The sequence below is a fragment of the Notechis scutatus genome, chromosome 1 (genome assembly GCF_049901735.1).
Source record: "Notechis scutatus isolate UNSWTSFEM ecotype Mainland chromosome 1, rNotScu1.2, whole genome shotgun sequence".
In the NCBI taxonomy this organism is placed as follows: domain Eukaryota; kingdom Metazoa; phylum Chordata; class Lepidosauria; order Squamata; family Elapidae; genus Notechis; species Notechis scutatus.
In genome coordinates this window covers 336,719,491-336,742,753 of record NC_142009.1, presented here as the reverse complement: position 1 = coordinate 336,742,753, position 23,263 = coordinate 336,719,491, and the positions used below count along the sequence as shown (strand labels likewise).

The 23,263-nt window shown below is 47.5% G+C and overlaps 1 protein-coding gene across 1 annotated transcript in view; it reads right to left on the bottom strand.

Moving 5' to 3' along the window:
• Window positions 1-19,273, bottom strand: part of ZBTB7A (zinc finger and BTB domain containing 7A) — a 67,905-nt gene extending 48,632 nt beyond the window's left edge. The window contains exon 1 of the mRNA XM_087952037.1: window positions 18,502-19,273. The gene's annotated coding sequence lies outside the window, so the exon portion shown is untranslated. The remainder of the gene's footprint in view (window positions 1-18,501) is intronic.
• Window positions 19,274-23,263: the final 3,990 nt, after the last annotated feature.

Below are 23,263 nucleotides of genomic sequence, written 5' to 3'. Positions count from 1 at the left end.
AGCTCAAACACACCCCAACCAGGCACCCAGATGAAACCCAGCTTCCTAACTAATGATAGCCGTCCATTTACCGAAGCCAAGCTGCACTAAAGGCCTCCAATAAAGCAACACAATGCTGCCAGCCAATCAAGATACAAAAAGAGCCAAAAAACAGACAGAAGATATTAGAGACACCAATCAAGCAGAACACAGCAAACTCCGAGACCAATAAACACAGACCAAGACTCCCAACCAATCAGGATGAAGAAAAAACCATTCTGGCACAGCAATAGTCATTGTAGTTGTTCTTTTAAAGTTGTAGCAACGTTTCAGCAGAATCTCATCTGCCATCATCAGGCTTCTTGTGGCAGATGAGATTCTGCTGAAACGTTGCTACAACTTTAAAAGAACAACTACAATGACGTGGGAAAATACCCGAACCAAGCCGAACACCATACATGTAAGTACCCGCGAAAAATTAAGAAAACATATATATATATGTATGTATGTATGTATGTATGTATGTATGTATGTATGTATACATGTGCGTGTATATATATATATGTGTATGTGCATTTATGGGTATGGATGCATCTGTGTGTATGTATATATAATGTGTGTATGTACTGTATGTGTATTTGTGTGTGTATAACATGTGTATGTATAACGCGTGTATATATATATGTGTGTGTATATGTCTGCGTATATATGTATATATATGTGCATGTGTGTATGGGTGCATGTGTGTGCGTGTATATATATGCGTATGTGTGTGCGTGTATATATATGTATATATGTACTGTATGTGTATTTGTGTGTATATAACATGTGTATGTATACATGTATGTATATATAATGCATGTGTGTGTGTGTGTGTGTATGTGTATGGGTGTGTGTTTGTGTGTGTGTATAAAATAGATATAAAATTGGCTAAAGCTGTTTTTTGCAGCTGGGCTGGGAAATTGCAAGCCGTGGCCCCCCCTGGCCCTCCCCAGTGCATTTCCAAGGAGACAAGAGGCAGCCAGAGCAAGGAGGGGCTTCCTCTAATCTGGCTGGCAATAAATAAAGGGTCTTATTTCCGTCCTGTTTTCTGTGCAAAACCAGCATCCTTCGCGCTTCCTCGTGTGCAGATGCACAACCGGACGAGGAAGGCCGGAAGCTCCTTGGGTGGTGCTTCCAGACTCGTTTCCCAGAAAGGACCCGAATGGCTGCCAGCATGGTCGTTAAACAGGCCACACCATTTCTCCCTTCCCGCCCAAGCAGGGCTGAGCCACTTCAGGTAGTCCTCGACTTGTAACAGTTCACTTAATGACCAAAGTGGCAAGGGCCATTAAAAGGAGGAACGGGACCGTTTCCCACACTTAACGATGGGCCGTTGCGGCCACCCCGTGTTGGATGTAATCAAAAATTCAGCCAATTGGCAACTGACTCGTATTTATGACAGGAGCGGTGGTCCCGGGGGCGACCTTCTGGCAAAGCAAACTCAAGGGAGAGGCCAGTTTACGCTTAACCAAGGTTACTAACTTAACAACTGCGGTGATTCACTTAACAACGGTGGCAAGAAAGGTCATAAAAATGGGGCAAAACTCACTTTACAAATGTCTCACTTAATGGCAGTCAATGACAACCTTGCAAGGTGGGTTGAGCCGAGGTAGGACTGGGCCAAGGTCACCTAGAAGAGGACTAGAACTCACTGACTCCTGGCGACTGACCCAAAGTCACCCAGCCATGTTTCGTGCTTAAAAGTGGGGCTAGAACTCACTGTCTCCTGGTGATTGGCCCAAAGTTACCCAGCTGGCTTTCATGCCCAAGGTGGAACTAGAATTCATTGTCTCCTGAGGACTGGTGCAAAGTCGCTGAACCTCCATTTGTGCCTAAGGTGGAATTAGAACTCGCCATCTCCTGGGGATTGGCGCAAAGTCACCCAACCACCATTTGTGCCTAAGGCGGAACTAGAACTCCCAGTCTCCTGGTGATAGGCCCAGAGTCACCCAGCCATCTTTCATCATCAAGGCAGAACTAGAACTCACTGCCTCCTGGTGACTGGTTCAAAGTCAACCAGCCAGTTTTCATGCCTAAGGCGGGACTAGAACTCACCATCTCCTGGTGATTGGCCCAAAGTCACCTAGCCAGCTTTCACATCTAAGACAGAACTAGAACTCACTATCTCCTGGTGATTGGCCCAAAGTCACCAAGCCAGCTTTCACATCTAAGACAGAACTAGAACTCACCATCTCCTGGTGATTGGCCCAAAGTCACCAAGCCAGCTTTCACATCTAAGACAGAACTAGAACTCACTATCTCCTGGCAATTGGCCCTAAGTCACCCAGCCACCTTTCGTGCCCCTCAAGACCGAACTAGAAGTCACCGTCTCCTGATGACTGGTGCAAAGTCAGCAAGTCTCCATTCGTGCCTAAGGCGGGACTAGAACTCCCAGTCTCCTGGGGACAGGCCACAATCACCCAGCTGGCTTTCATGCCGGAGGTAGCACTAGATTGCACAATCTTCCAGTTTTTACTGCAGCCCCGATGAAGGAGCCCCACCCACACATTTGGGGGGGGGAGGGCTGTGCTGCACCATTTCCAGCTGAGGCAACATGTCCTCGTGTATTTCTACCTACAAACAGCTGCGTTGTGCCTCAAGGCGTCCATTTCATCGACAAACGAAGGACTCCCAAAGAGCTTTCTCCTCCCGTCGTGAGGTAACCTACACTTCCTTTTGCCACACAGCCGACGATTTTGAGAAACACCCCCAGGTTGACTAGCCTGCCAACTCCAGCCAGCCCTTTCAAAACCCCTTTGGCATTTTTGGAAGCTCCACCAGGCCCAGTTTAGGATATTTTCCTGAAGGTGATTGGGGAAAAAAAAAACCAGAATAACAGAGTTGGAAGGGACCTTGGAGGTCTTCTAGTCCAACCCCCTGCCCAAGCAGGAAATCCTACACCACTTCAAACAAATGGATGTCCAATCTCTTCTGAAAAACTTCCAGTGTTGGAGCATTTACAACTTCTGGAGGCAAGTTGTTCCACTGATTAATTGTTCCAACTGTCAGGAAATTCCTCCTTAGTTCTCGGTTGCTTCTCTCCTTGATTAGTTTCCATCCTTATTTGCTTCTTGTCCTGCCTTCAGGTGCTTTGGAGAATAGCTTGACCCCCCTCTTCTTTCAGGCAGCCCCTCAAATACTGGAAGACTGCTATCATGTCTCCCCTAGTCCTTCGTTTCATCAAGCTAACCATGCCCAATTCCAGCAACCCTTCTTCATGTTTTAGCCTCCAATCCCCCAATTATCTTTTTTACTCTTCTCTGCAGTCTTTCTAAAGCAAGGGTCTTCAAAGTTGACAGCTTTAGGACTTGTGGACTTCAACTCCCAGAATTCCTCCTCTCAGTCACATTAGCTCAGGAATTCTGGGAGTTGAAGTCCACAAGTCTTAAAATGGCCGACATTGAAGACCTCCATGCTAGACCAGGGGTCTTCAAACTTGACAGCTTTAGGACTTGTAGGCATCAACTCCCAGAATTCCTCCTCCAGTCACGTTAGCTCAGGAATTCTGGGAGTTGAAGTCCACAAGTCTTAAAATGGCTGACGTTGAAGACCCCCATGCTAGACCAGGGGTCTTCAAACTTGACTGCTTTAGGACTTGTAGACTTCAACTCCCAGAATTCCTCCTCCAGTCATGTTAGCTCAGGAATTCTGGGAGTTGAAGTCCACAAGTCTTAAAATTTGCCCAGTTTGAAGACCCTTGTTCTAGAAGCAAGAGTCTTCAAACAGTTTAAGACTTGTGGACTTCAACTTAAAACTCACAATCCCCCGCTTTCTAGTCTGGTGTCTTAACCACTAGACCAAGGGCCTTCAAACTTGGCAAGTTTTAAGAGTTGGGGACTTCAACTCCCAGAATTCCTGAGCTAACATTGATTGGAGGAAGAATTCTGGGAGTTGAAGTCTACAAGTCCTAAAGCTGTCAACTTTGAAGACCCCCTTGTATCTCAATGTCATTTTTATATCATGGCGACCAAAACAAGCAAGCCAGCAGAGATTGGAGATCACAACTGTCTGGAGGACGGGAAATGATTCCTAAAACATCCTAAAACAAGATTCCTAAAACAAGAAGCAAGATCTCTGGCTTGCTTTTGCTTTTGCTTTTTCTTCAATGTTGTGCGATCCTGGAACACCGAGTACCAGATTCGAAGCTCCTGTTCTTTAGCTATGTTTACCTGCTGCCAGTCCCAGGCACTCTCAAAACTCAACTCTCACACACAAACGCACACTGTCTTCCAAGAACACGTACTCCTTGACTTACAACTCTTCCTTCCGCGACGGTTTTTAAGGTTACAATCACAAAAAAAGCGACTTACACCCTGTTCCTCGCACTTACGACCGTCTTAGCGTCCCTGGTGTGGACACAATCCAAATCCGAGACCTTGGCGACCAGCCTGTAAAGAAGTCAGTCCTCGACTTACCACACGATTGAGCCCGTGTGTCCGCTGCTAAAAGGGAGCCGCTGGTCAACGTTGGTTTTGCCCCCTTTTACGAATCATTTTTGCAGTTTGGTGAATCACCCGGTCCTTAAGTGAATCTGGCATCGATTTCGCTCGTCTGACAATCGCAAAAGGGGGATCGGGGCATCCTGGGCAGACCGTGACAGTCGTGAAGTACGAACCAGTGGCCAAGCACCTGAATTTGGACCATGTGACCTTGGGGGAATGCTACCAAGGTCGTAAGTGTGAAAAACAGTTGCAAGTCACTTTTCCTAGCGCCGTTGTAACTTTGGCCACTAAATGAACCATTGTTAAGTCGAGGACTACCAGTGTTGACAAATGGCTGCAGTCACGTGATCTTAGGTCACATGATTCCCCACCTCTGACCTTCCCTGCCGGCTTCCGACATGCCAAATCAATGGGGGGGGAGGGGAGAATCTGATTTGTTTAACGACTGCCTGATTCACTTAATGTCCCCTCTGAATAGGCTTTACGGTGGTAAAAGAGGTTGTAAGATAGGTCACAACTCACTTAACAACTGTCTTGCTCCTTTTGGTTTTGCCGATTAAATAAATTGGGTTGTTATAGAAATGGCTAGTCTATATCGCTGTGTAAAAATACAACGTTGAGGTTGGATGTTATTACCTCACAGGTAGTCCTCGAACTTACAACAGTTCATTTAGAGATCGTTCAAAGGTGCGCCGACACTGAAAAGAGTTGAGTCAGGACCTGTTTTCCACACTTCTGATCGTTGTAGCATTCCCCGTGGCCACCTGATTTACATTTGGATGCTGGACAAATGACTCACACTTGTGACGGTTGCAGTGTGTCCCGGGGTCACTTGATCTCCTTAGGCGACAAGCAAACTCAACGCGGGAAGCCAGATTCACTTAACAACCGAGAGGGATCTCAGAGTCTTAGTGAACAACCAGCTAAATATGAGCCAGCCGTGTGCAGCGGCAGCCAAAAAAGCTAATGCAATCAATCCTAAATTGCATTAACAGAGGGATACAATCAAGATCAAGGGAGATACTAATACCACTCCGTAAAGCCTTAGTAAGACCACACCTAGAGTCCTGCCTCCAGTTTTGGTCACCGCACTGTAAAAAAGATGTTGAGACTCTAGAAAAAGTGCAGAGAAGAACAACCAGGATGATTAGGGGATTGGAGGCTAAAACATATGAAGAACGGTTGCAGGAACTAGGCCTGGCTAGTCTAGGGAAGAGAAGAGAAGGACCAGGGGAGACAGGAGAGTGGTCTTCCGATATTTGAGGAGCTGCCACAGAGAGGAAGGGGGTCAAGCTATTTTCTAAAACACCTGAAGGCCAAAGAAGGAATAATGGATGGAAACCAATCAAGAAGATTCAACCTGGAAATAAGGAGACATTTTCTGACAGGGAGAACCATCCACCCATGGAACAGAAGTTGCCTTCAGAAGTTGTGGGAGCTTCATCCCTGGAGGCTTTCAAGAAGAGACTGGACTGCCATTTGTCAGAAACGGTGTAGGATCTCCTGCTTGGGCAGGGGGTTGGACCAGATGACCTACAAAGTCCCTTTTCCAACTCTTGTGATTTTATTCATATAAAGAACGGTTGCAGGAACTGGGCCTGGGCTCATCTAGTGAAGAGAAGGACCAGGGGAGACAGGATAGCAGAATAGCAGAGTTGGAAGGGACCTTGGAGGTCTTCTAGTCCAACCCCTTGCTTAGGCAGGAAACCCTACACCAGTTCAGACAAGTGGTTGTCCAATCTCTCCCAGTGTTGGAGCATTTACAACTTCTGGAGGCAAGTTGTTCCACTACTCGTTCTCACTGTTTTTCCTTAATTCCAGGTTGCTTCTCTCCTTGATTAATTTCCACCCATTGCTTCTTTTTCCTGCCCTCAGGTGCTTTGGAAAATATACGTCGATGACCCTGTCTTCTTTGTGGCAGCCCCTAAGATATTGGAAGTCTGCTATCATGTCACCCCGAGTCCTTCTTTTCATCAAAGTAGACATAGTGTTCCAATATTTCAGGAGCTGCCCCAAAGAAGAAGAGGGGGCCAAGCTATTTTCTTTTCTTTTAAGTTTTATTTGGGTTTTCACACACAAAATACAAGTAAAACGTCTTTTTTGAAAATAGCATGGTCCCGGGTTACACTTCTTTATACAGACACAAAACTCAATTTCATGCTCATTTTTGTGTTCTATTCCATATCTTATTACTATTTTGCATTTTCTATATAGTTTTTCCCCTCTGGGGCCAAGCTATTTTCTAAAGCACCCAAAAGCCAGAGAAGGAATAATGGATGGAAACTGAACAAGGAGAGATTCAACCTGGAAATAAGGAGACATTTTCTGACAGGGAGAACAATCCACCCATGGAACAGAAGTTGCCCTCAGAAGTTGTGGGAGCTTCATCCATGGAGGCTTTCCCATCTGTCAGAAATGGTGTAGGGTTAGGGGGTTGGACTAGATGACCTACAAGGTCCCTTCCAACTCTGTTATTCTGTATCTACTGCAGTGGTTCACTTAATGATGAAAGGTTGTAAAATGGGGGCAAAAATCACTTAACAAGTGTCTCACTTAACAACATAAATGGGAGGCTCAATTGTTGTTATAAGATGAGAACTACCCTGCATTCTACTGGGCCGATAAGATTCAAAAGTTAAATGTTTTTTTCTGTTTCCCTTTTCCCCTATGCTTTTTCCTCCTCTTTCCCCTCCATTATTTTCACTTTTCTGCCTATTTCTGTTACATTTTGTTAAACTAATAAACTTTGGAACCAGTGCCTTGCTTAGCGACAGGAATTCTAGTCCTTATGGTTGTAAGTTGGGAATTACATGTTTGTAAGTTGCTTAAAAACTGAAGCGTATGGAGCTTTAAGCACCCCTTACTCTTCACATTATGATTCATGGTTTATTTACTGACAGAAATTCTGGTTGAATTTTAGTCAAAAAAAAAAAAACACAACAAATAAAAAACCCCCCTTGCACCAAAAAACACACACAAAAAAAACAACAAGGACCCCCCCCCCCCCCCCCCCCCCCCCCCTTAAACCACCCCTGAACTTTGGTCAGAAGTCAAGGACCTGAGATTGACAGCTCACCTGGTTCTGTACAGTTCTCGACTTACAACCGTTTTCGCTTAGTGTCCAACTGTTCGAACGGTCCTGAAAAAAGTCATACTCAGGGCCGTTTCCCACCCTTACGACCGTGGTAGCATCCTCACGGGCCACTGGATCAAAACTCAAGAGGCTGGGCAAGGTGCCTCTACAGTTAGTCCTCGACTTTCTAACAGAGTCATAAGAGTTGGAAGGGATCTTAGAGGTCTTCTAGTCCAACCCCCTATAAACCCTATAAAATGGCTGCCCAATCTCTTCTTAAAAACTTCCAGTGTTGGAGCATCAAAGTTACGTGATTTATGACCGTTTTTAAACCTTACACTTACCGTGGTAGCTTCCCCACGGCTGCGGGATCAAAACTCAGAGGCTTGGCAAGAGGCCCTACAGCTATTCCTTGACTTACAACACTTCCTTTAGTGACCATTCAAAGTTTCGACGTGATGTATGAACATTCTTCACACCCACGAGTTGCAATCAGAATTCAAGACGCTTGGCAACTGACTCGTATTTACAACGGTGGCAGGGTCCTACGACTCCCCCTTTTGCGACCTTTCGACGGCAGTCAACTGGGGGCGGGGGGGAAGCCTGATTCACTCAACAACCGGGTTACTAGCTTACCAACGGCAGGGCTTCGCTTAACAACGGTGGCAAGAAAGGTCGTACGATGGGGCGGGACTCACTGAACAAATGTTTCGCTTTGGCAGCGGAAATCTTGGAGGTCCACTGTGGTTGTAAGGTGAGGACTACCTGCATGTATGACGGTGGCAATATCTTTCTTTGCGACCTTCTGATAGGCGGCCACTTAACAACCATATTGCTAACTTTTAACAACTGCAGATTCACTTAAATTGGGGCAAGAACGCTCGTCAAATGCGCCAAAGCTCACCCGGGCAACCGTCTCTTTTAACGACCGAAATCTGGAGCTCCAGTGTGGTTGTAAGCCGAGGACTACCTATCATTCTCAACTACCACAAAGCCACAAGTCTCTGGAGACTTTCCCAGCCCTGCCTGGGTTGCCTGCGTAGATGCAGCTCCCAACAGATAAGTTCCTGCAAAAAAAAACCAAGAGAATTGCAGGTTGAAGACCAAGAACCAGGATGGAGAAACTTGGGGTTCTCCATGTCAGACAAATTGGGGGGGGTCACCCCTCACAATTGCATCTCAGGGGGCTTCTGGCTGCCGGGGAGAAGCCGAAAAGGCTGGCTTTTCTGAACAGGAGAGAAAAACAAGAGTTGGAAGGGACCTTGGAGGTCTTCTAGTCCAACCCCTTGCTGAGGCAGGAAGCCCTAGACCAGGGGTCTTCAAACTGGGCAGACTTTAAGACTTGTGGACTTCAACTCCCAGAATTCCTCCTCCAGTCCATGTTAGCTCAGGAATTCTGGGAGTTGAAGTCCACAAGTCTTAAAAGTGCCCAGTTTGAGACCCTTGACAGCTTTAAGACTTGTGGACTTCAACTCCCAGAATTCCTCCTCCAGTCCATGTTAGCTCAGGAATTCTGGGAGCTGAAGTCCACAAGTCTTCAAGTTGCCCAGTTTGAAGAGCCTTGCCCAACAGACATATGACTGTTCAGTAAAAAATTCTCCAGTGTTGGAGCACTCACAGCTCTTGGTGGCAACTGGTTAATTGTCCTCCCTGTTAGGAAGTTTCTCCTTAATTCCAGATTGCTTCAATCCTTGATGGGTTTCCATCCATTATTTCTTGTCCTGCCTTCAGAATAGATTCACACACACACACCCTTCTTCTTTGTAGCAGCCTCTCAAATATTGGAAGACTGCTATTATGTCATCTCCCCCTAAGCCTTTGTTAGTGGTAATAGAATAACTGAGTTGGAAGGGACCTTTGAGGTCATTTAGTCCAACCCCCCCCCCCCACAAGCAGGAGACCCTACACCATTTCTGGCAGATGGCAGTCCAATCTCTTCTTGAAAGTCTCAAGTGATGTCGCTCCCACAACTTCCGAGGGCAACTTCTGTTCCATGGCTTGATTATTCTGTCAGAAAGTTTCTCCTTATTTCCAGGTTGAATCTCTCTCCTGGATCAGTTTCCATCCATTGTTCCTTGTCTGGCCTTTAGGCGCTTTGGAGAGAAGCTTGACTCCCTCTTCTTTGGGGCAGCCCCTCAAATATGGGGAGACTGTTATCCTGTCTCCCGCCCCTGGGTCCTTCTTTTCATGAATCTACACAGACCCAATTCCAGCAACCGTTCTTCATTATTGTTTTAGCCTTCGGTTTCCTGACCATCTGAACTGGAACACCGCTAAGGGGCTGCCCCAAAGGAGAGGGAGTCAAGCTATTCTCCAAAGCACCTGAAGGCAGGAGAAGCAGCAACGGATGGAAAGCAATCAAGGAGAGAAGCTTGCTGACAGTGAGGACATTAAAGCCAGTGGAACAACTCGCCTCCAGAACTTGCGAATGCTCCAACGCTGGAAGGTGTTTTTCTTTTCTTTAAAAAAAAGAAGATTTTGGAAGGAGGAGAACCCACCCTTATGTCTGAATCTCGGGAGGAAGATTCTGCTTTTGGTGGCCTTAGAAGGCCTCCGCCATCCTCCTGCAACACCCGAAGAAAAATGGAAGGGCGGAGGTGGGGAGGGGGGAGCCCTTAACAATCACTCTTTGAGCTGACTCCTCCATTCCTAGCTTGCATGCCAAGGAAAAGCAGGGTGGGGAGAGGGCTCCAGTACAAATTTGCATGTTCCCCACCCTCCCTGTCTCTCTCTCTCTCTCTCTCTCTCTCTTGTCTGTCTGTCTTTCTCTCTGTATCTTTCTCTGTCTGTCTATGTCTGTCTCTGTATATATGTCTCTCTCTGTGTCTGTGTCGTGTGTCTGTCTCTCTGTGTATCTGTCTGCTTCTCTGTCTCTGTCTGTCTCTGTCTCTCTCTCTGTGTATCTGTCTCTGTCTGTCTCTCTGTCTGTCTCTGTGTCTCTGTATATATGTCTCTCTCTGTGTGTGTGTCTGTCTCTCTGTCTGCTTCTCTGTCTCTGTCTGTCTCTGTCTCTCTCTCTGTGTATCTGTCTCTGTCTGTCTCTCTGTCTGTCTCTGTGTCTCTGTATATATGTCTCTCTCTGTGTCTGTCTCTGTGTATGTCTGTCTCTCTGTTTCTCTGTGTCTGTCTGTCTCTGTATATGTCTCTCTCTGTCTGTCTGTCTGTCTCTCTGTGTGTGTGTCTGTATCTCTGTATCTGTCTCTCTCTGTCTCTCTCTCTATATCTCTCTCTGTCTGTCTGTCTCTCTGTCTCTGTCTGTCTCTCTCTTTCTGCCTTTCTCTCTGTGTCTCTGTCTGTCTCTCTCCCTCTCCATGTCTTTCCCCCCCCTCTCTCTCTTGCTCTGTCTCTCTCCTTCTGTTTCCGAAATCCATGGTGGGCAAACTCGTGCCTTCTTTCTCAACTTCTCCAGCTCTCCAGGGCTTAATGGGAAGGAGGACCCCACCCAACTCCCCCTCCCTCCGAAGCCCTGCGAGGCAGACAAGACCAAGCACATCAGCCTGCTCGCCGCCGCCTCTTCCCTCAACTCATCTGCCCCTTCCCAGAACAGGCCAAGATCCCCATGTTCCTCGCCTCAGGTCCTCCCAGGGCGTTGGGCCACACCTCTCCTCTCTCTGGGTCTCACCTCTCTCCCCCCCAAAAATAAACAGCTTTTTTAGATTCACTGCTCTCCAGGTACCTTAAAGTTTAAGGTGTTTACCTGCTTGATCAGGCAGAGAATTTTGGGTTTAAAAAAACAAAACAAAAAAGAGCCACTACCACTTAGCATGTCATCAACCTCAAGATCTCAGGGAGGTTCAAGGGCCTACCTGGATGGATGGATAAAAGGGAGGCATTTCAACTTCCTGACAGCCAGCCAAATAATTTTCTTGCTCTATTGTAGGAATCAGAATCAGAGGAAGAGTCGGAAGGTGCCTTGGAGGTCATTTAGTCCAACCCCCTAGCCCTACACCATTTCTGACAGAGGGCAGGTCCAGTCTCTTCTTGAAAGCTTCTAGGGATAAAGCTCCCATGACTTCCCAAGCCAGTTTCAAACCAGGTTTTGCTGCTGGCTTTGGTAGAAACCCTCCCACATAGTAACCGGGGGCTTTGAAGAATCTTCCTAATTTATTTCCAAGAACCATCACAAAGAACATCAAGAGGTAACATATTTCTATGTTTCAGATAGTCTAGCACAGGGAGGTCTTCAACGTCGGCCATTTTAAGACTTGTGGATATCAACTCCCAGAATTCCCAGCCAGCCTGGGGAATTCTGGGAGTTGAACTCCACAAGTTTTTTTTAAAGTTCTATCAAATAACCCACCCAGGCCCTTTGCTGTTATTTCCAGATGTTTTGACTTATGAATTGAAGTCCAAAAATTGAAGTTCCAGCTGGCAAATAACCTGGCAAGTCAAAATATCAGGAAATTCAGCAAACAGCCCAGTAGGGTAAAATGGATCTCCATCAACCAAGAGATGTTTCGTCATTTCGCTCCTCATCTTTAAAAATGGGAATATCAGCCTTTCGTGAAAGCAGAGATCCAACATACTCTTTAGAAAACTCAGATCTTTACTGCTAGTGGCATCTACAGGCAGTCCTTGATTTATAACCTGTCTGTTTAGTGACCATGTGGAGTTATAATGGCACTGAAAAAAGGGACCGATGACCTTGTTTCAGACTTATGACCATTACCTCATCGCCATGGACAAGCGATCAAAATTCAGCCGCTTGGCAACTGACTTGTATTTATGATGGTTATAATATCCTGGGATCACATGATCCCCTTTTATGACCTTCTGACAAGCAAGAAGCCTGAATCACTTAACAACTGTGTTGCTAACTTGAAAAATGCAAGGATTCACATAACAACTGAGCCAAGAAAGGTTGTAATCATGGGGAAAGCCTCACGTAACGAATGTCTCATTTGGCGGCAGAAACTTTGGGCCCAATTGCAGTTGTAAGTCGAGGACCGCCTGTACTCATCCATTATTTTTCTTATATGTATCCATGTTATTCATAACTATGTTTTCACTTATACCTATTATCTTGTAAGCAATTGACAAACCAAATAAATAAAATAAATTATTTCAAAAGAGAAAACAAGTATTTGACTCAAGCATAAATGTTCATTGCTGGTTGATCCTGCAAAAATATTACCTCTGAGCTCTCACTTTCCTGACCTGTAGACAAAAGTCACTTTTTGGAATTGCAAAAACTCCCCTGCAGGGGAAAAAAAAATGGTTATATCCAAAGAGAGGCAGAAGCGGGGATCCCTCTCTCAATCTTGTCCAAACCCAGGACACCTACGTCTCCCAACTGCTGGACCAACTTTTTAGATTCCCCATTGTTTCTTCCATTTTCCTCTCTCTCCTTCTCCCAAGTGCTTACAATTCAAAATAAAAATAGAGAGAGAGAAAGAGAGAGAGAATAGAATAGAATTGAATTCTTTTTTTATTGGCCAAGTGTGATTGGACACACAAGGAATTTGTCTTCGGCACAAATGCTCCCAGTATACATAAAAAATACATTAATCAAGAGTCGAGCATCGTAAAGTACAACACTTAATGATAGTCATAGGGTACAAATAAGCCATCAAATCATACTAGGAAACAGTCAATATAAATCATAAGGATACAAGCGACAAAGTTATAGTCATACAGAGAGAGAGAGAGAGAGCAAAAGAAAGAAAAAGAGGAAAAAAGAAAAGAGAAGAGAGAGAGAAAAGAGAAGGAGGGAAAGGGAAAGGAAAGGGGAAAGGAAACAAAAATCTCCTGATAAACCGGTTTCATTCCATCCTCCTGTTACTTCAAATTCACTTTTATTTCACACCGATCCTTGTATTAATCCATTCTTGATCGATTACAAGCCAATTCCATTGAGGACTGGAAAATGAATTCCAACCAGCCATTCAAGCTAAATACAATACAGGTAAGCCCTCGACTTAGAACATTTGTTTAGTGACCCTTTGAAGTTAGTTACAACGTCCTTGGAAAAAAGAGGGACTTACGACCGTTTTCCACATTTACGACCATCCTAGCTAGCATCCCCTCGGGAACAGGATCAAAATTCGGACGCTTGCCAACCGGCTCATATTTATGACAGTCGCAGGTCACGTGATGCCCTTTTGCGACCTTCCGAGATGCAAAGTCCATGGGGAAGACAGTCTCACTTAACAACCGTGTTACTAACTTAAGAACTGCAGCAATTCACTTAACAACGGGGCCGAGAAAGGTCACAAAACAGGGCAAAACTCACTTAAACAGCTGTCTCACTTAGCAATAAAAACCTTCGGCTCTATTGTGGTCGTTAAGTCCAGGACTCCCTGTGAATTCTCCCGACAGCATGGACCAATCAGAGACTGATGCCACAGAGGGCCCAAAACCATCATAGCTTAATCGTGGCTTGCTGACTAAAAATGCTGGGCTCCTTTAACAGGCTAAGTTCAAACCGAACCAATGAATCATGGCTTATGGCAATGCCTTTAAAACAATTCTGAGTTTGGCCTGCTTTTTGGAAATAAAGTATACTTTATTTTAGGGCAAGGATGATAGTTGCACAGCCGTTATTCTGCAAGCAGAAAGTCCCAGATTCGGTGTCTCCATCTGAGGTTTGGAAATCCCCAGATGAGAGCCATCATCTCAACCACTTCACAGTCATTTCAAACCATTATGGAGTTAAGCAAGCCCCCCGATTGGTATGTAATAAGACGGGCCCAGATGTTCTTCTGAACTTCACAAATAACATCTGCATCCTTGCTTCCCTGTCTCCTCTGGACCTCTCCAAAATCTATCTGTATCTATAAATAAATAATTGTTCTCACCTTGCCATATATAATTTTTCTCACCTTGCCATAATTGTCGAATGTAAGCCAGCATACAGACAAGACATACAACGCAGGGAGACTGAAATCAATGTCCCAAGGCCTTCCAGAAACATGACCCATCATTGCATTAAATCCAGATTTTGATAACAGTTGACCTGGGTATTTTAATGGTCCCCAGGTTGCATCCTGCCCTTTTGGCTGTCCCGATCTGGCCCGCACAAGATCCATTGGAAATTAGAAATCAAATTAAATAAGTGTACATATAACGTGCATTACTTCTACTTTAAAGGCGACGAATTTCCCCCCCCCCCCCAATTTATGTATGGGTGCCTATATATTTTCACACCCTTATTGGTTCAGCCTTCTCCACAAGAGTTCCTGTTTTTTTGTGACCTGGGGAAAATTAATCCCCAGGTGACAAAGAAGAGATTAATCCTGGAAATAAGGAGAAATTTTGTGACAGGGAGAACAATCCACCCATGGAACAGAAGTTTCCTTTGGAAGTTGTGGGAGCTTCATCACTTGAGATTTTCAAGAAGAGATTGGACTGCCATTTGTCAGAAATGGCGTAGGGTCTCCTGCTTGGGCAGGGGTTGGACTAGATGACCTACAAGGTCCCCTCCAACTGTTAATCTGTTAATCGTCTATCTCTGCAATAGAGAATTCTTGAAGCTGTGTTTTTCATTGCACTTTCAGCCCTCTGGACCTTATAAAAGCGCCTGTTCCTTTGAGGAAAAAGCACAATAAAAGACAAAAGTCATCAGGGAGACAGCAGAGCCCAAAATGATTCGATTCAATGTCCTTTCTCAGGGAGTTAGAGAAAGATCAAGCTTTTGGGTCCAGCAGCCTGCCTGAATACAGGAAGTCTAACTTACAACTGTTCATTTAGTGACCGTTGGAAGTTTCAACAGCACTGGAAAAAGTGACTTATGACAGTTTTCCCCACTAAAGTACAGCTGCAGCCTCCTCACAACCATGTGATCAAAATCCAGGCACTTGCCGACTGGCTCCTATTTATGACGGGGATGCCTGGTCCCCTTTTGCGACCTTCTGACAAGCCAAGTTGTATGACTTAACATAACAATTGCAGTGATTCACCTTTACAACTGTGGCAAGGTAGGTCGTAAAATGAGGCAAACCTTACTTAACTGTCCTGCTTAGCATGTTGGGACTCTGTTGTGGTCCTAAGCCAAGGACTTCCTGCAGATTCTGAACTCTATGATGCCTGCATCACTGAAACCTGGATTCGTTTATAAACCATCCTCTCTAAAGCAATTTTGCCACAGGCCTTCTCTCACCCCTCCCTCTTTCTCTTTGTGTTTCACACCCCACAAGAGCTCTCTGTTGCTGCCTTCCTCGGCAGTGTATACTCCACATATGCTCTGCACACCTGATAAAAAGTTCACAGATCATAGTCCGCTTCTGCCATAAAAATGGCTTCATCTTTACACAACACTTTCCTTTTCATCCTGTAAATAACTTTCCTTTCCTGCCCCTCCAAACTCTTCCCCATAGATCAAAATCCCTTGGCCGGAAAACGACCAACGGAAGGCCGGATCTGTGGCTTGGATTCGAATCCTGTCCACTGCTTCACTTTAATACTCCCCAAGCCTAAAATCTGCTATTCAGCAGGAATCCCAGAAGAAAAATAAAGTTATCCAAGGAAGAGTGGGTTTTTTTTTTTAAAAAAAAAAGCTCTTAAATTACTTATTCGTTCCAAAATAAACCTGTTTCTGACACTCCCCTGCATGTTGGAAAACCACTAAAGGTTGGGAAGTATTTTGTTTTGGAACCCTGGCTGCGTTTTTTGCAGGTGCCAACCAGGGAAATTCAAATCAAAAGTAGTCCTGGACTTAACAACCATTCGTTTAGTGGCCTGTCGAAGTTACAACAAGGCCTGAAAATCAACTTGTGACATGACACGTTTTCACGCTTGAAAGCATTGCAACACCCTCATGTTGCGATCCCAATTCAAGGTGTGCTTGGCAAGCGACTCCAATTTATGACGGTGGCAGAGTCCCCCAGAGCTTGTGCCGTCCCCTTTTGCGACCTCCCGACAAAGCAAAGTCGAGGCCAGATTCACTTTACGACCGTGAACCCCTGCAATGGATTCACTCCACCCCCTCCCAAGGCCGCAACCTGGAGCAAAATTCAAAGCGGCCTCACTTTAGCCATGGAAAATTTGAGGCTCCCTTGTGGTCGTAAATCGAGGACTACCTGTACAGCCTGGTACTTTTGCAATTCTGCCAACAACCCCCCCCATGGGAGATCAGGACAGGAGGGGCCTGGCGTAGAGCCGGACTACAAAACCCTTAGTGCTAGTCCCATCAAGCCAGCACCAGGGCTTCGTCCCTCCTTGCAGGGGTGAGGACGGTGGCAGTGGAGGTCTCCCTCTTGGGCCACTTCCAAGGGCTGGAAAGGAAGGCCTGAGGCCTGCAGGACTCTAAGCCGGGCACTTCCTGGTTGGCCACCTGGCCGCTTACCTGTCCTGCAGGTAGCTACAACCAGCGTCATCTGAACTAGTTAAGCCTAGTCCAGCCAGGGAGGGCGGCCCAGGGGAAGAGACAGGCCAGGGTTTCTGAGGACCAAATGGGGTCCCCCTATAAGCAATGGGCCTGACCAGTTTCCCCCCCTCCCTGCCTCAGTACCCCTAAAAAGTTTGAACCCCAATAATGGGGGTGCTTTGACGACTATTATCCCCACTTGAGGTGCTCAGGAAATTCAAGTTATTTGTCTCTCCCCTCACACCCCAACCGGAGGAGGACCCGGCCGGCTTCCCCTGCCCTTGGAAGCCCCGAAGGGAAAGTCTGGAAAGCCACTTGAGCCTCGGGCGCGGGCCTGGCGCTAGGCCTCGCATCCCCGGCCTCGCCTAGCCGGCGCGTCCGGGGACCCCACCTCTCCTGCGGGGAAGGGGTTGACGTGGGTCTCGCTCGAGCGCCTTCCTTTCCCCCCCCCTCCCCCTTCTCCCCGGCCGCCATTGGCCGAAGCGGAGGCAAGAGGGGGAAGTTAGAAAGAAAAAAAGAGAAAAAAAGACGCAGACGCGATCGCCATTGGCTGGCGGCGGCGCCTGTCAACACGCCTCCCGCGGCAGGCCCGCTCGCGGGGCATCTCGGGAGACGTAGTCACCGGCCTGCTTTGCACCTGCAAGCCTAAGAGGCCGGGAAGACTACAACTCCCAAGCAGCCCTTTCTCTCTCTCTCCTCTCTCTCTCTCTCTCTCTCTCTCTCTCTCTCTCTCTCCCCAGGGCTTTGCAAGCCCCCTCCCTTAAAAAAAAAAAGAACATATCCTGGCCCCCCACCCAAAGCCCCAGCCAGTTACAACGTAGGCAACGCAGCACGGAATTACTTGCAAGGGGTCGGGCAAGGCAAAAAAAAAAAAGAGAAAGAAGCAAGGCCGGGCGAGGAAGGGGCGGAAAGTTCTGCCCCGCTTCCCTTCCCTGCCCGCCTGCCTCCCCGCGCGATGATTGCAACCCGCGCGCTCTCCCCCCTTCCCCCTCCTCCGCTTCGCCCAAAGGGGGCAACCCGGGACACTCAAACCCCCGGATCTCCTCCCCCGCCCCCCACTTTCCCCTCCTGCCTTTTGCATCGATCACTTTCCCTTTTTATTTATTGACTTATTTATTTATTTGCAAAGCCGCCTGGCCTTCTCTCCAAAGGCAACCCTCCCCCACCCCCACTTTCCTGCTCCTTCCTTCCCCCCACCCACTTTCCCCCCTTCTTTCCTCACCCCCACCCCACCACCCGACCTCGATCCAAGCCCTTCCCCCACACCCGGGGCCACCTAGGGACGTTCGGCCCAAGCCAAGCCAAGCCAAGTCAAAGCCCTCCCTTCTCCTCTTCCTCCTTTGCAACCCCCCTTTCCAAAGCTGCCCCACGCGCTGGATTCCTCCACACCCCTCCCCCACACCCCCACCTCACATTCCTCCACCCCCACCCCGCCACCCCCGCGCACGACCCGCAGGTGATCCGGAACGCCAGGCAAGGAAAAGTTAAAAGCTGGCCCGAAAGTCGCCCGCAGGACTTTGGGTGCCCCCTTCCTCCTCCTCCTCCTCCTCCTCCAAACCAGCCAGCACTACCTTCCTTCTCTTCCCACCCCCCACTAAAAAAAAAGTCCCCCATGGAAATTTCCCACCCACCCAACCATTGCAAACCGCTGCCGTCCTTACCTTCTTGGTCCGCGGGGGTCTCTGGGCGTTGCGGGGCAGAGGCGAGAGGGTCGGGGAAAAGGGGGAGGAGGAGGAGGCGGGTGGTGGACGGGCAAGCAGCAGCAGCCAGGCGCGTCCGGCCTCCCCGCTCTTGGGCTGGCTGTGCCTCCTTTTTGCTCGCCCGCCTTTGCCTTGCTTTGCCTTGCCTTGCCTGCCCTGCCTGTAACAGTAGATGCAAAGCCCCGTATGATGCCGTGAACTCCCTTCCTGGTTGCTCTCCGGGCGAGGGAGAAGGGGTCCCTCCCTTCTCTTAAAGGTGCAGCCTCCGCGCGCTCCGCGGGGGCATTGCAAAGCAAAAGGAAAAAAGAAAGAGGAAAAAAAAAAGGGGGAGAAGGAGAAGGAGAAGAAGAAAATTCTTGACAGCTGGTTGGGGAAGGATGGACACGGCCGGGGAGGATGGGCACGGGCCTTTTTTGCAAGGAGGGGTCCAAGAAGGAAGGAGAGCCCCCACCCCCACCCCACTCCCACCCACCCCCACCCTTCCCCAAACCCGACGGCGGGGGGTGGGGGTCTCCGCAGCTTTTGCAAAGAAGCCGCCGCCGCCGCCGCTGCTGCCACGTCTCCGCCGTTTGCCTGGCGCCCGGGTTCCGTGCCAAGGGCTCTCGCACACACGCACGCACAAACACACAACTGCCCGGCCCAAGGGGGCTGCTTGGCTTGGTTTGACCCGACCCTGCCCTGCTCTGCCCCGCCTCCCCTCCCCTCCCCATCGATCGGCAGGGACAGCTTTCTTCCCCCCTTTTCCCCCCTTCCCCTCCCTCCCTCCCACCCGGAGGCGAGGCTCGGCTCAGAGAGGGTTATCTCAACCCTGACAGGCCGGGCAGGCTGTGCCCGAAAGAGAGAGAAAGAGAGAGAGAGAGAAATAAATAGAGAAGAACCAGCCGCTTCTTCTCCTTTTTGCACGCGCTTTTTTTTTTTTTGGCACGCGCGTTTTTGGCACGCGCGTTTTTTGCGCGCTTTGGCAAGGGATGGGGAGCGTAGCTTTGGCGGGGGGGACAGGTGCAAGAGGGTTACCCCCAATACACACACACACACACACACACACACACAAACACACACACAACACACACACAGAACCACGCGCACAGACAGAGGCGCACTTTTGCAACGGCTCGCGAAGTGCGCGAAAGTTTTTTTTGTTTTTTCCCGTGCCATAAGCCTATATGTGGGTTTGTGCGTCCTTTTTTGTGTTGTTGTCACCTTCGTGCGTAAGTGTGTGTTGGAAGAGGGAGAGCCGCGTGCCGGGAAATCCCGTTTCAATGTGCGCCGCTGGGTATCAAAAGTGTATTATTCTTAACATTTGCTAAGTTCCAGCAGGGATCTCTTGCGCAAAGCAAAAAAAAAAGAAAAAAGCAGGTGGCTGGGAGGACTACAGAGCCCATGCGCGCCAGGCTCCAGCCTTCCAAAGCCGCCTCTTGCAGGAAAGGGAACGCGGGGATCCGTCCCCGGGAGGCGTGGGGAAGGGAAGGGGCTGCGATCCCGCCGCGGCCTTGCGGGAACTGTCGGTGCTGGGGGTTGGTTGGTTGGTTGGTTGCGTGGTAAAGGAGAACCGGCTGGGTGGATCGGGTCCATTCCTGGCTGGCGAAGGGCGGCGGAAAGGTGGAGAGGCGCGTTTCACACGTGCAAGCGGAGCGGATCCCTCGCAAAGCCTAAACCCGGCCGAGGAAAGGGACCCTGGCGGATCACTTTGGTCTAAAAATAGGTTTGGGTAGAAACTGCGGGGGTTTGGCTGGTAAGTATTGATTGCATGCTTGGGTGGAACCAAGAACCCTGCGAGGTAGGCCAGTCTTATCTCCTTTGTGCAGATGGGGCGGGCCGGTCTGGTCGGGGGAGCCTCTTAAAGCACCAGAGGTGGGGAGGGGGAGAAAGGGAGAGAGAGAAAAAGGGAGGGAGGGAGGGAGGGGAAGAGAGAGAGAGAGAGTCCCTTCCAGCTTCATTATTCTGAATAAAAAGTGAGCAGGTGGTTGGACTAGATGACCTCAAAGGTCCCTTCCAACTCCATTATTCTGAATAAAAAGTGAGCAGGGGGTTGGACTAGAAGACCTCCAAGGTCCTTTCCAACTCCATTCTGAATAAAAAGTGAGCAGGGGGTTGGACTAGATGACCTCCAAGGTCCCTTCCAACTCCGTTGTTCTGAATAAAAAGTGAGCAGGGGTTGGACTAGACGACCTCCAAGGTCCCTTCCAACTCCGTTATTCTGAATAAAAAGTGAGCAGGGGTTGGACTAGAAGACCTCTAAGGTCCCTTCCAACTCCATTATTCTGAATAAAAAGTGAGCAGGGGTTGGACTAGATGACCTCTAAGGTCCCAACTCTGTTATTCTGAATAAAAACTGAACGGGTTTGCACTAGAAGACTTCCAAGGTCCCTTCCAACTCCGTTATTCTGAATAAAAATTGAGAAGGGGGTTGGACTAGAAGACCTCAAAGGCCCCAACTCCGTTATTCTGAATAAAAATTGAGCAGGGGTTGGACTAGAAGACCTCAAAGGCCCCAACTCCGTTATTCTGAATATAAATTGAGCAGGGGGTTGGACTAGAAGACCTCAAAGGCCCCAACTCCGTTATTCTGAATAAAAATTGAGCAGGGGGTTGGACTAGAAGTCCTACAACGTCCCTTCCAACTCTGATTATCTGTTAATTAAGCCCCCACCCCTTTAGGGTCCTTTCCCTTCTGTGGTTAAACAAGGGGGGGTGAGGAAAGGGATTTCAAGTCAGGTAGGGGAGTGGGTGGAGCCTAACAAGAATGGGCGGAGCTTCCTGGAAATTTGACATTTTGGGGGGCGCAGCTGATGGGACGGTCAGTTTCGGGGTTCGAATTTCCAGGGGACTCAATCTGGGATAGTATCTACAGATTGTCCTCGACTTGCGACCAAAATGAAAGTTCCAAATTTCTGATGCCGAGGGAGACCTTCAAGTGAGTTTTACCCCGTTTTACGATCACCTCTTGCCACATTTGTTAAGGGAATTCTGCTGCATGTTGTTAAGTTAGTCGCATGTTGTTAAGCGAATCTGGTTTCCTCCGTTGATTCTGCTGGGCAGAAGGTCGCCAAAGAGGATCGCGTGATACTGCGGCTGTCGTAAATGCGGGAGAGATTTGCTTAACAACAGTGGCCAGAGAGGTCGTAACACCAGGCCAAAAGCTCACTGGACTGTCTGTCTTAGCGACAGGAATTTGGGTCTCAGTTTCAGTCATACGTCGAGGACAACCGGCATGATTGTTTTTTTTTTTTTAATTCTCGGAAAAAACATTTATTTGACATACATTTAAAACAGATAAATCAATATGTATGTATGTATGTATGTATGTATGTATATAAAGTTTTCGCGGGTACTTACATGTATGTTATTCAGGTTTGTTCAGGTATTTTCCCACGTCATAGTTGTGCTTTTAAAAGACGTGGGAATGACGTGGGAAAATACCCGAACAAAGCTGAATAACATATATATATATACACATACATACATACATATACATATACATATACATATACATATACACATATACACATATATACATATATACATTTTACAGCGGATATTGAGCAATGGTTAAATTTTTTTTCTTTATCTTTATCCTTGACGTGATCTGCGTTGTTACAATAACTCCTTCGTTCTTTTAATGTTTTAATTTCTCTATATAGTTTATAATGAAATGCACGTCTTCTGTCATTTCCATAACTTTATCCAAATAGCAAATATTACCTTTTCTTTAACCAATCATACCAACCGGCATGAAATTTGATTACAGAAAATTTAACAAGGTAAAACTCATCTGGGTATTTGGGGGGAAAAAAAATTAAGGAACAGCCTGCAACTGATAAGGTGAAGATAATAATAATAATAATAACTGATAAGGTGGCTCAGGATGGAGAGGAAAACCCAGGTATGTTCAAGACATCCTAGCTTGTCTAGAGACTGGAGGGAGATGATAGCAGCCTTCCAATATTTGAGGGGCTGCCCCCAAAGAAGAGGGAGTCAAGCTATTCTCCAAAGCACCAGAAGGCAGGACAAGAAGCAACTGATGGAAACCAATCAAGGAGAGAAGCAATTAGGACTAAGGAGGAATTTCCTAATAGTGAGGACAATCAACCAGTGGAACTACCTGCCTCCAGAAGTTGTGGGAGCTTCATCACTGGAGGCTTTTAAGAAGAGACTGGATAATCATTTGTCTGAAATAGTACAGGGTTTCCTGCCTGAGCAGGTGGGGTTGGACTAGAAGACCTCCAAGGTCCCTTCCAGCTCTATTTTGATTGATTGACTGAAAGCACCAGAAGGCAAGACAAGAAGCAATGGATGGAAATTAATCAAGGAGAGAAGCAACCTGGAATTAAGGAGACACTTTCTAACCAAGAGGACAATTAACCAGTGGAACTGCTTGCCACCAGAAGTTGTGAATGCTTCATCACTGGAGGTTTTTAAGAAGAGACTGGACAACGATTTGTCTGAAATGATCTAGGGTTTCCTGCCTAAGCAGGGGGTTGGGCTAGATGACCTCTAAGGTCCCTTCCAACTCGTTACTCTTGAAAAAATAGCACCTTTGAAGGATTAGAGAGAGACTTTTCTGCATTAGACCTAGATAACCTAGAATTACGCTGCCTTTGATCCGATCTTAGTAGAGTATATAAAATCATACATTGCAATGTCCTACCTGTCAATGAATACTTCAGCTTCAACCATAACAACACAAGAGCACACAATAGATACAAACTCAAGGTTAATCACA